Genomic DNA, 10947 nt, shown 5'->3' with positions numbered 1-10947 from the left:
GAGACATCACACACCCCTGCCGCAAACCTACATTCACTGAGAACCAATCACTTTCCTCTCTTCCTACACGTACACATGCATTACATCCTCGATGAAAACTTTTCACTGTTTCTAACAACTTGCCTCCCACACCATATATTCTTAATACCTTGCACAGAGCATCTCTATCAACTCTATCATATGCCTTCTCCAGATCCATAAATGCTACATACAAATTAATTTGTTTTTCTAAGTATTTCTCACATACATTCTTCAAAGCAAACACCTGATCCTCACATCCTCTACCACTTCTGAAACCACACTGCTCTTCCCCAGTGTGATGCTCTGTACATGCCTTCACCCTCTCAATCAATACCGTCCCATATAATTTACCAGGAATACTCAACAAACTTATATCTCTGTAATTTGAGCACCCACTCTTCTCCCCTTTGCCTTTGTACAATGGCACTACGCACGCATTCCGCCAATCCTCAGGCACCTCACTATGAGTCATACATACATTAAATAACCTTACCAACCAGTCAATGATAAAGTCACCCCCATTTTCAATAAATTCCACTGCAATATCATCCAAACCTGCTGCCTTGCCGGCTTTCATCTTCCGCAAAGCTTTTACTACCTCTTCTCTATTTTACAAATCATTTTCCCTAACCCTCTCACTCTGCATACCACCTCGACTAAAACACCCTATATCTGCAACTCTATAATCAAACACATTCAACAAACCTTCAAAATACTCACTCCATCGCCTTCTCACATCACCACTACTTGTCATCACCTCCCCATTTGCGCCCTTCACTTAAGTTCCCATTTGCTCCCTTGTCTTACGCACTTTATTTACCTCCTTCCAGAACATCTTTTTATTTTCCCTAAAATTTAATGATACTCTCTCACCCCAACTCTCATTTGCCCTCTTTTTCACCTCTTGCACCTTTCTCTTTACCTCCTGTCTCTTTCTTTTATACATCTCCCACTCAATTGCATTTTTTCCCTGCAAAAATCGTCCAAATGCCTCTCTCTTCTCTTTCACTAATAATCTTACTTCTTCATCTCACCACTTACCACCCTTTCTAATCAACCCACCTCCCACTCTTCTCATGCCACAAGCATCTGTTGCGCAATCCATCACTGATTCCCTAAATGCATCACATTCCTCCCCCACTCCCCTTACTTCCATTGTTCTCACCTTTTTCCATTCTGTACTCAGTCTCTCCTGGTACTTCCTCACACAAGTCTCCTTCCCTAGCTCACTTACTCTCACCACCCTCTTCACCCCAACATTCACTCTTCTTTTCTGAATACCCATACAAATCTTCACCTTAGCCTCCACAAGATAATGATCAGACATCCCTCCAGTTGCACCTCTAAGCACATTAACATCCAAAAGTCTCTCTTTCGCACGCCTGTCAATTAACACGTGATCCAATAACGCTCTCTGGCCATCTCTCCAACTTGCATTCGTATACTTATGTATATCTCGCTTTTTAAACCAGGTATTCCCAATCATCAGTCCTTTTTCAGCACATAAATCTACAAGCTCTTCACCATTTCCATTTACAACACTGAACACTCCATTCATACCAATTATTCCCTCAACTACCACATTAATCACCTTTGCATTCAAATCACCCATCACTATAACCCGGTCTCGTGCATCAAAACCACTAACACACTCATTCAGCTGCTCCCAAAACACTTGCCTCTCATGATCTTTCTTCTCATGCCCAGGTGCATATGCACCAATAATCACCCATCTCTCTCCATCAACTTTCAGTTTTACCCATATTAATCGAGAAATTACTTTCTTAAATTCTATCACATACTCCCACAACTCGTGTTTCAGGAGTACTGCTACTCCTTCCCCTGCTCTTGTCCTCTCACTAACCCCTGACTTTACTCCCAAGACATTCCCAAACCACTCTTTCCCTTTACCCTTGAGCTTCGTTTCACGCAGAGCCAAAACATCCAGGTTCCTTTCCTCAACCATACTACCTATCTCTCCTTTTTTCACATCTTGGTTACATCCACACACATTTGGACACCCCAGTCTGAGCCTTCGAGGAGGATGAGCACTCCCCGCGTGACTCCTTCTTCTAGTTTCCCATTTTAGAAAGTTAAAAAACAAGGAGGGGAGGACTTCTGGCCCCCACCAACATTCACTCTTCTTTTCTGAAAACCCATACAAATCTTCACCTTAGCCTCCACAAGATAATGATCAGACATCCCTCCAGTTGCACCTCTCAGCACATTAACATCGAAAAGTCTCTCTTTCGCGCGCCTGTCAATTAACACGTAATCCAATAACGCTCTCTGGCCATCTCTCCAACTTACATTCGTATCCTTATGTATATCTCGCTTTTTAAACCAGGTATTCCCAAGCACCAGTCCTTTTTCAGCACATAAATCTACAAGCTCTTCACCATTTCCATTTACAACACCTAACACCACATGTATACCAATTATTCCCTCAACTGCCACATTAATCACTTTTGCATTCAAATCACCCATCACTATAACCCGGTCTCGAGCATCAAAACCACTAACACACTCATTCAGCTGCTCCCAAAACACTTGCCTCTCATGATCTTTCTTCTCATGCCCAGGTGCATATGCACCAATAATCACCCATCTCTCTCCATCAACTTTCAGTTTTACCCATATTAATCGAGAAATTACTTTCTTAAATTCTATCACATACTCCCACAACTCGTGTTTCAGGAGTACTGCTACTCCTTCCCCTGCTTTTGTCCTCTCACTAACCACTGACTTTACTCCTAAGACATTCCCAAACCACTCTTCCCCTTTACCCTTGAGCTTCGTTTCACTCAGAGCCAAAACATCCAGGTTCCTTTCCTCAAACATACTACCTATCTCTCCTTTTTTCACATCTTGGTTACATCCACACACATTTAGACACCCCAGTCTGAGCCTTCGAGGAGGATGAGCACTCCCCGCATGACTCCTTCTTCTAGTTTCCCATTTTAGAAACTTAAAAAACAAGGAGGGGATGATTTCTGGCCCCCCCCCCAACATTCACTCTTCTTTTCTGAAAACCCATACAAATCTTCACCTTAGCCTCCACAAGATAATGATCAGACATCCCTCCAGTTGCACCTCTCAGCACATTAACATCGAAAAGTCTCTCTTTCGCGCGCCTGTCAATTAACACGTAATCCAATAACGCTCTCTGGCCATCTCTCCAACTTACATTCGTATCCTTATGTATATCTCGTTTTTTAAACCAGGTATTCCCAATCATCAGTCCTTTTTCAGCACATAAATCTACAAGCTCTTCACCATTTCCATTTACAACACTGAACACCCCATGTATACCAATTATTCCCTCAACTGCCACATTAATCACCTTTGCATTCAAATCACCCATCACTATAACCCGGTCTCGTGCATCAAAACCACTAACACACTCATTCAGCTGCTCCCAAAACACTTGCCTCTCATGATCTTTCTTCTCATGCCCAGGTGCATATGCACCAATAATCACCCATCTCTCTCCATCAACTTTCAGTTTTACCCATATTAATCGAGAAATTACTTTCTTAAATTCTATCACATACTCCCACAACTCGTGTTTCAGGAGTACTGCTACTCCTTCCCCTGCTTTTGTCCTCTCACTAACCACTGACTTTACTCCTAAGACATTCCCAAACCACTCTTCCCCTTTACCCTTGAGCTTCGTTTCACTCAGAGCCAAAACATCCAGGTTCCTTTCCTCAAACATACTACCTATCTCTCCTTTTTTCACATCTTGGTTACATCCACACACATTTAGACACCCCAGTCTGAGCCTTCGAGGAGGATGAGCACTCCCCGCCTGACTCCTTCTTCTAGTTTCCCATTTTAGAAAGTTAAAAAACAAGGAGGGGAGGATTTCTGTCCCCCCACTCCCGTCTCCTCTAGTCGGTTTCTACGACACGTGAGGAATGCGTGGGAAGTATTCTTTCTTCTCTAACCTCAGGGATAATATATATATATATATATATATATATATATATATATATATATATATATATATATATATATTATATATATATATATAATATATATATATATATATATATGATATAATATATATATATATATATATATATATATATATATATATATATATATATATATATATATATATATATATATATATATATATATATATATATATATATATACATATATATATATATATATTTTTTTTTTTTCATACTATTCGCCATTTCCCGCGATAGCGAGGTAGCGTTAAGAACAGAGGACTGGGCCTTTGAGGGAATATCCTCACCTGGCCCTCTTCTCTGTTCCTTCTTTTGGAAAATAAAAAAAAAAAAAACGAGAGGGGAGGATTTCCAGCCCCCCGTTCCCTTCCCTTTTAGTCGCCTTCTACGACATGCAGGGAATACGTAGGAAGTATTCTTTCTCCCCTATCCCCTGGGATATATGTATATATATATATATATATATATATATATATATATATATATATATACATATATATATATATATATATATATATATATATATATATATATATATATATATATATATATGAAAAATATAAGAAATAGTTTAGAAAAGTGAAACTTCTAGCTGGAAATGAAATATAAAATGAACGTCACATAATGGTTCAACCTCTGGCTATGGAAAAGGGAAATGTATAATATATTTACACAAATGTCAATGGTAGTTTTCCATAATTTAACCACTGTATCAAATTGCCTGGTCCACTTCTTCTCTTATCATGAAACTGGAATATTGGCTTACGATGTTTCTCAATTGTCTTCACTACACAAAGTACAATCATATCTTGGATACATGAGGGTAGGTAGTTGGTCATCCGCCATAATAAAGTCTTGAAAGACCAAAAGTTTATCTGGACCTCAAGTTTTCCAGTACATTCATGAAAAACGCCTTTTTGCTTTCCATCTCTATCACTTTGAAAAAAAACGTTCCGTTTGTTCACATTTCGATGAAAGAATAAGCTTCAATGTCTAAGCTACATTGTTTTCCAGTTTCACTATTTTCTTGTCAGAGCTCCATGTATGAAAACTATCACTCCAGTAACACAACTATAAACATTTACCTCCCCTTTAAAAAAGTTCTGGGGAACTCTGTCTCGATACACTGCGGGTCACTCTAACACTTGGCGAGGTTTGTGTTGCAATGGTTCTTAATTTTAATCAAGTGGTTTGAGGGATGGAACTACATACAAAAACTCGTCAAGGAAAATACGTTCAGGGAATTGACGTCCAAGCGACACCGAACATGTAGCACTTTGTCCCAGTTTTTTCTTCCGCTTTAACATCACTTTTAGCCGGAGTTGTGGTGTGGATAACCAAGGGAAAGGCGGGTACGCTGTATTCAGCTGACTAGCTGTCAGACGATCATATATATATATATATATATATATATATATATATATATATATATATATATATATATATATATATATTTTTTTTTTTTTTTGCTTTGTCGCTGTCTCCCGCGTTTGCGAGGTAGCACAAGGAAACAGACGAAAGAAATGGCCCAACCCACCCCCATACACATGTATATACATACGTCCACACACGCAAATATACATACCTACACAGCCCTCCATGGTTTACCCCAGACGCTTCACATGCCCCGATTCAATCCACTGACAGCACGTCAACCTCGGTATACCACATCGCTCCAATTCACTCTATTCCTTGCCCTCCTTTCACCCTCCTGCATGTTCAGGCCCCGATCACACAAAATCTTTTTCACTTCATCTTTCCACCTCCAATTTGGTCTCCCTCTTCTCCTCGTTCCCTCCACCTCCGACACATATATCCTCTTGGTCAATCTTTCCTCACTCATTCTCTCCATGTGCCCAAACCATTTCAAAACACCCTCTTCTCCTCTCTCAACCACGCTCTTTTTATTTCCACACATCTCTCTTACCCTTACGTTACTTACTCGATCAAACCACCTCACACCACACATTGTCCTCAAACATTTCATTTCCAGCACATCCATCCTCCTGCGCACAACTCTATCCATAGCCCACGCCTCGCAACCATACAACATTGTTGGAAACACTATTCCTTCAAACATACCCATTTTTCCTTTCCGAGATAATGATCTCGACTTCCACACATTCTTCAAGGCTCCCAGAATTTTCGCCCCCTCCCCCACCCTATGATCCACTTCCGCTTCCATGGTTCCATCCGCTGCCAGATCCACTCCCAGATATCTAAAACACTTCACTTCCTCCAGTTTTTCTCCATTGAAACTCACCTCCCAATTGACTTGACCCTCAACCCTACTATACCTAATAACCTTGCTCTTATTCACATTTACTCTTAACTTTCTTCTTTCACACACTTTACCAAACTCAGTCACCAGCTTCTGCAGTTTCTCACATGAATCAGACACAAGCGCTGTATCATCAGCGAACAACAACTGACTCACTTCCCAAGCTCTCTCATCCCCAACAGACTTCATACTTGCCCCTCTTTCCAAAACTCTTCCATTCACCTCCCTAACAACCCCATCCATAAACAAATTAAACAACCATGGAGACATCACACACCCCTGCCGCAAACCTACATTCACTGAGAACCAATCACTTTCCTCTCTTCCTACACGTACACATGCCTTACATCCTCGATAAAAACTTTTCACTGCTTCTAACAACTTGCCTCCCACACCATATATTCTTAATACCTTCCACAGAGCATCTCTATCAACTCTATCATATGCCTTCTCCAGATCCATAAATGCTACATACAAATCCATTTGCTTTTCTAAGTATTTCTCACATACATTCTTCAAAGCAAACACCTGATCCACACATCCTCTACCACTTCTGAAACAACACTTCTCTTCCCCAATCTGATGCTCTGTACATGCCTTCACCCTCTCAATCAGTACCCTCCTATATAATTTACCAGGAATACTCAACAAACTTATACCTCTGTAATTTGAGCACTCACTCTTATCCCCTTTGCCTTTGTACAATGGCACTATGCACGCATTCCGCCAATCCTCAGGCACCTCACCATGAGTCATACATACATTAAATAACCTTACCAACCAGTCAACAATACAGTCACCCCCTTTTTTAATAAATTCCACTGCAAGACCATCCAAACCTGCTGCCTTGCCGGCTTTCATCTTCCGCAAAGCTTTTACTACCTCTTCTCTGTTTACCAAATTATTTTCCCTAACCCTCTCACTTTGCACACCACCTCGACCAAAACACCCTATATCTGCCACTCTATCATCAAACACATTCAACAAACCTTCAAAATACTCACTCCATCTCCTTCTCACATCACCACTACTTGTTATCACCTCCCCATTTGCGCTCTTCACTGAAGTTCCCATTTGCTCCCTTGTCTTACGCACCTTATTTACCTCCTTCCAGAACATCTTTTTATTCTCCCTAAAATTTAATGATACTCTCTCACCTCAACTCTCATTTGCCCTTTTTTTCACCTCTTGCACCTTTCTCTTAACCTCCTGTCTCTTTCTTTTATACGTCTCCCACTCAACTGCATTTTTTCCCTGCAAAAATCGTCCAAATGCCTCTCTCTTCTCTTTCACTAATACTCTTACTTCTTCATCCCACCACTCACTACTAATCAACCCACCTCCCACTCTTCTCATGCCACAAGCATCTTTTGCGCAATCCAACACTGATTCCCTAAATACATCCCATTCCTCCCCCACTCCCCTTACTTCCATTGTTCTCACCTTTTTCCATTCTGTACTCAGTCTCTCCTGGTACTTCCTCACACAAGTCTCCTTCCCAAGCTCACTTACTCTCACCACCCTCTTCACCCCAACATTCACTCTTCTTTTCTGAAAACCCATACAAATCTTCACCTTAGCCTCAACAAGATAATGATCAGACATTCCTCCAGTTGCACCTCTCAGCACATTAACATCCAAAAGTCTCTCTTTCGCGCGCCTGTCAATTAACACGTAATCCAATAACGCTCTCTGGCCATCTCTCCTACTTACATAAGTATACTTATGTATATCTCGCTTTTTAAACCGGGTATTCCCAATCATCAGTCCTTTTTCAGCACATAAATCTACAAGCTCTTCACCATTTCCATTTACAACACTGAACACCCCATGTGCACCAATTATTCCCTCAACTGCCACATTACTCACCTTTGCATTCAAATCACCCATCACTATAACCCGGTCTCGTGCATCAAAACCACTAACACACTCATTCAGCTGCTCCCAAAACACTCTCCTCTCATGATCTTTCTTCTCATGCCCAGGTGCATATGCACCAATAATCACCCATCTCTCTCCATCTACTTTCAGTTTTACCCATATTAATCGAGAATTTACTTTCTTACATTCTATCACGTACTCCCACAACTCCTGTTTCAGGAGTACTGCTACTCCTTCCCTTGCTCTTGTCCTCTCACTAACCCCTGACTTTACTCCCAAGACATTCCCAAACCACTCATCCCCTTCACCCTTGAGCTTCGTTTCACTCAGAGCCAAAACATCCAGGTTCCTTTCCTCAAACATACTACCTATCTCTCCTTTTTTCACATCTTGGTAACATCCACACACATTTAGGCACCCCAATCTGAGCCTTCGAGGAGTATAAGCACTCCCCGCGCGTGACTCCTTCTTCTGTTTCCCATTTCAAAAAGTTAAAAAAATACAAGGAGGGGAGGATTTCTGGCCCCCCGCTCCCGTCCCCTCTATTCGCTTTCTACGACACGCGAGGAACGCGTGGGAAGTATTCTTTCACCCCTATCCCCAGGGAAAATATACATATATATACATACACATACACACACATACACACACACACGCACATATACACACACACACACACATACATATATATACATATGAAAAATGTAAGAAACAATTTAGAAAACTGAAACTTCTAGCTTGAAATGAAAAGAAAAAAATGAACGTCACATAATGGTTCAACCTCTGGCTATGGAAAAAGGAAATGTTTAATTTATTTACACAAAAGTCAATATATATATATATATATATATATATATATATATATATATATATATATATATATATATATATATATATATATATATGTATATATATATGTATATCTTTTTTTTTTTGTCGCTGTCTCCCGCGTTTGCGAGGTAGCGCAAGGAAACAGACGAAAGAAATGGCCCAACCCACCCCCATACACATGTATATACATACGTCCACACACGCAAATATACATACCTACACAGCTTTCCATGGTTTACCCCAGACGCTTCACATGCCTTGATTCAATCCACTGACAGCACGTCAACCCCGGTATACCACATTGCTCAAATTCACTCTGTTCCTTGCCCTCCTGTTGCATGTTCAGGCCCCGATCACACAAAATCTTTTTCACTCCATCTTTCCACCTCCAATATGGTTTCCCTCTTCTCCTCGTTCCCTCCACCTCCGACACATATATCCTCTTGGTCAATCTTTCCTCACTCATTCTCTCCATGTGCCCAAACCATTTCAAAACACCCTCTTCTGCTCTCTCAACCACGCTGTTTTTATTTCCACACATCTCTCTTACCCTTACGTTACTTACTCGATCAAACCACCTCACACCACACATTGTCCTCAAACATCTCATTTCCAGCACATCCATCCTCCTGCGCACAACTCTATCCATAGCCCATATATATATATATATATATATATATATATATATATATATATATATATATATATATATATATATATATATATATATATATATATATATATATATATATAGACCCCGTTGCTCACTATTGTGAGACGAAGGGTATTCGAGTACTTAGTATTCGAATAGTTGTTTCCTATTAGCCAGGCCCATAGCCTAGCGGTTACATGCCTGCCTCTTGCACAGGGGTCCCGGGTTCGATCCTGGCTGTTGGAGGTTTGTATGATATATATATATATATATGTATATGATATAATATATAATATATACATATGATATATATATATATATATATATATATATATATATATATATATATATATATATTTCTTTCTTTTTCTTTCAAACTATTTGCCATTTCCCGTATTAGCGAGGTAGCGTTAAGAACAGAGAACTGGGCCTTTGAGGGAATATCCTCACCTGGCCCCCTTCTCTGTTCCTTCTTTTGGAAAATTGAAAAAAAAAAAAAAAAAAACAAGAGGAGAGGATTTCCAGCCCCCGCTCCCTCCCCTTTTAGTCGCCTTCTACGACACGCAGGGAATACGTGGGAAGTATTCTTTCTTCCCTATCCCCAGGGATATATAAATCAATAAAATGAAGACAACTATAAAATACCCTCAAAAAGAACTGGTCAATACATCATACACTGAAATATCATTTCCAATTATAATTAAGTTTTCTTCATGTATCAATAAGTCATCAAAATAATTTCATGATGTATAACTTCACTTTCCTTAAAACAGACATTAGCACAATAAGATCAAGTTAATGTAAAAAAAAAAAAAAGGTAAGTATAAAAGTCTTGCAGCAGCTGGCTTACACACCCCATTAGCAAGGCTGTCAATACTTGAATGTAAGGTGAATACAAATGATGAACCGATGGATACATGCAAAGCAAGTGTACCTATAATGAAAAAAAAAAAGATGCATCAAAGTGCAATTGCTACCTTTTTACGTGGGATAACAAGTATGATTCAAAATTACCAAACAAGGTGCTATCTCTTGTAATGTTATTTGTTTCTGCTATATTTGTAGTTCTTTGCTCTCACTTTTTTGTAAAAAAAAAAAAATATATATATATATATATATATATATATACATATATATATATATATATATATATATATACATATATATATATATATATATATATATATATATATATATATATATATATATATATATATATATATATATATATATATATATATATATATATATATTTTTTTTTTTTTTTTTTTTATACTTTGTCACTGTCCCCGCGTTTA

The sequence above is a fragment of the Panulirus ornatus genome, chromosome 20 (genome assembly GCF_036320965.1).
Source record: "Panulirus ornatus isolate Po-2019 chromosome 20, ASM3632096v1, whole genome shotgun sequence".
In the NCBI taxonomy this organism is placed as follows: Eukaryota; Metazoa; Arthropoda; class Malacostraca; order Decapoda; family Palinuridae; genus Panulirus; species Panulirus ornatus.
Note: the sequence above shows the minus strand (reverse complement) of the source record.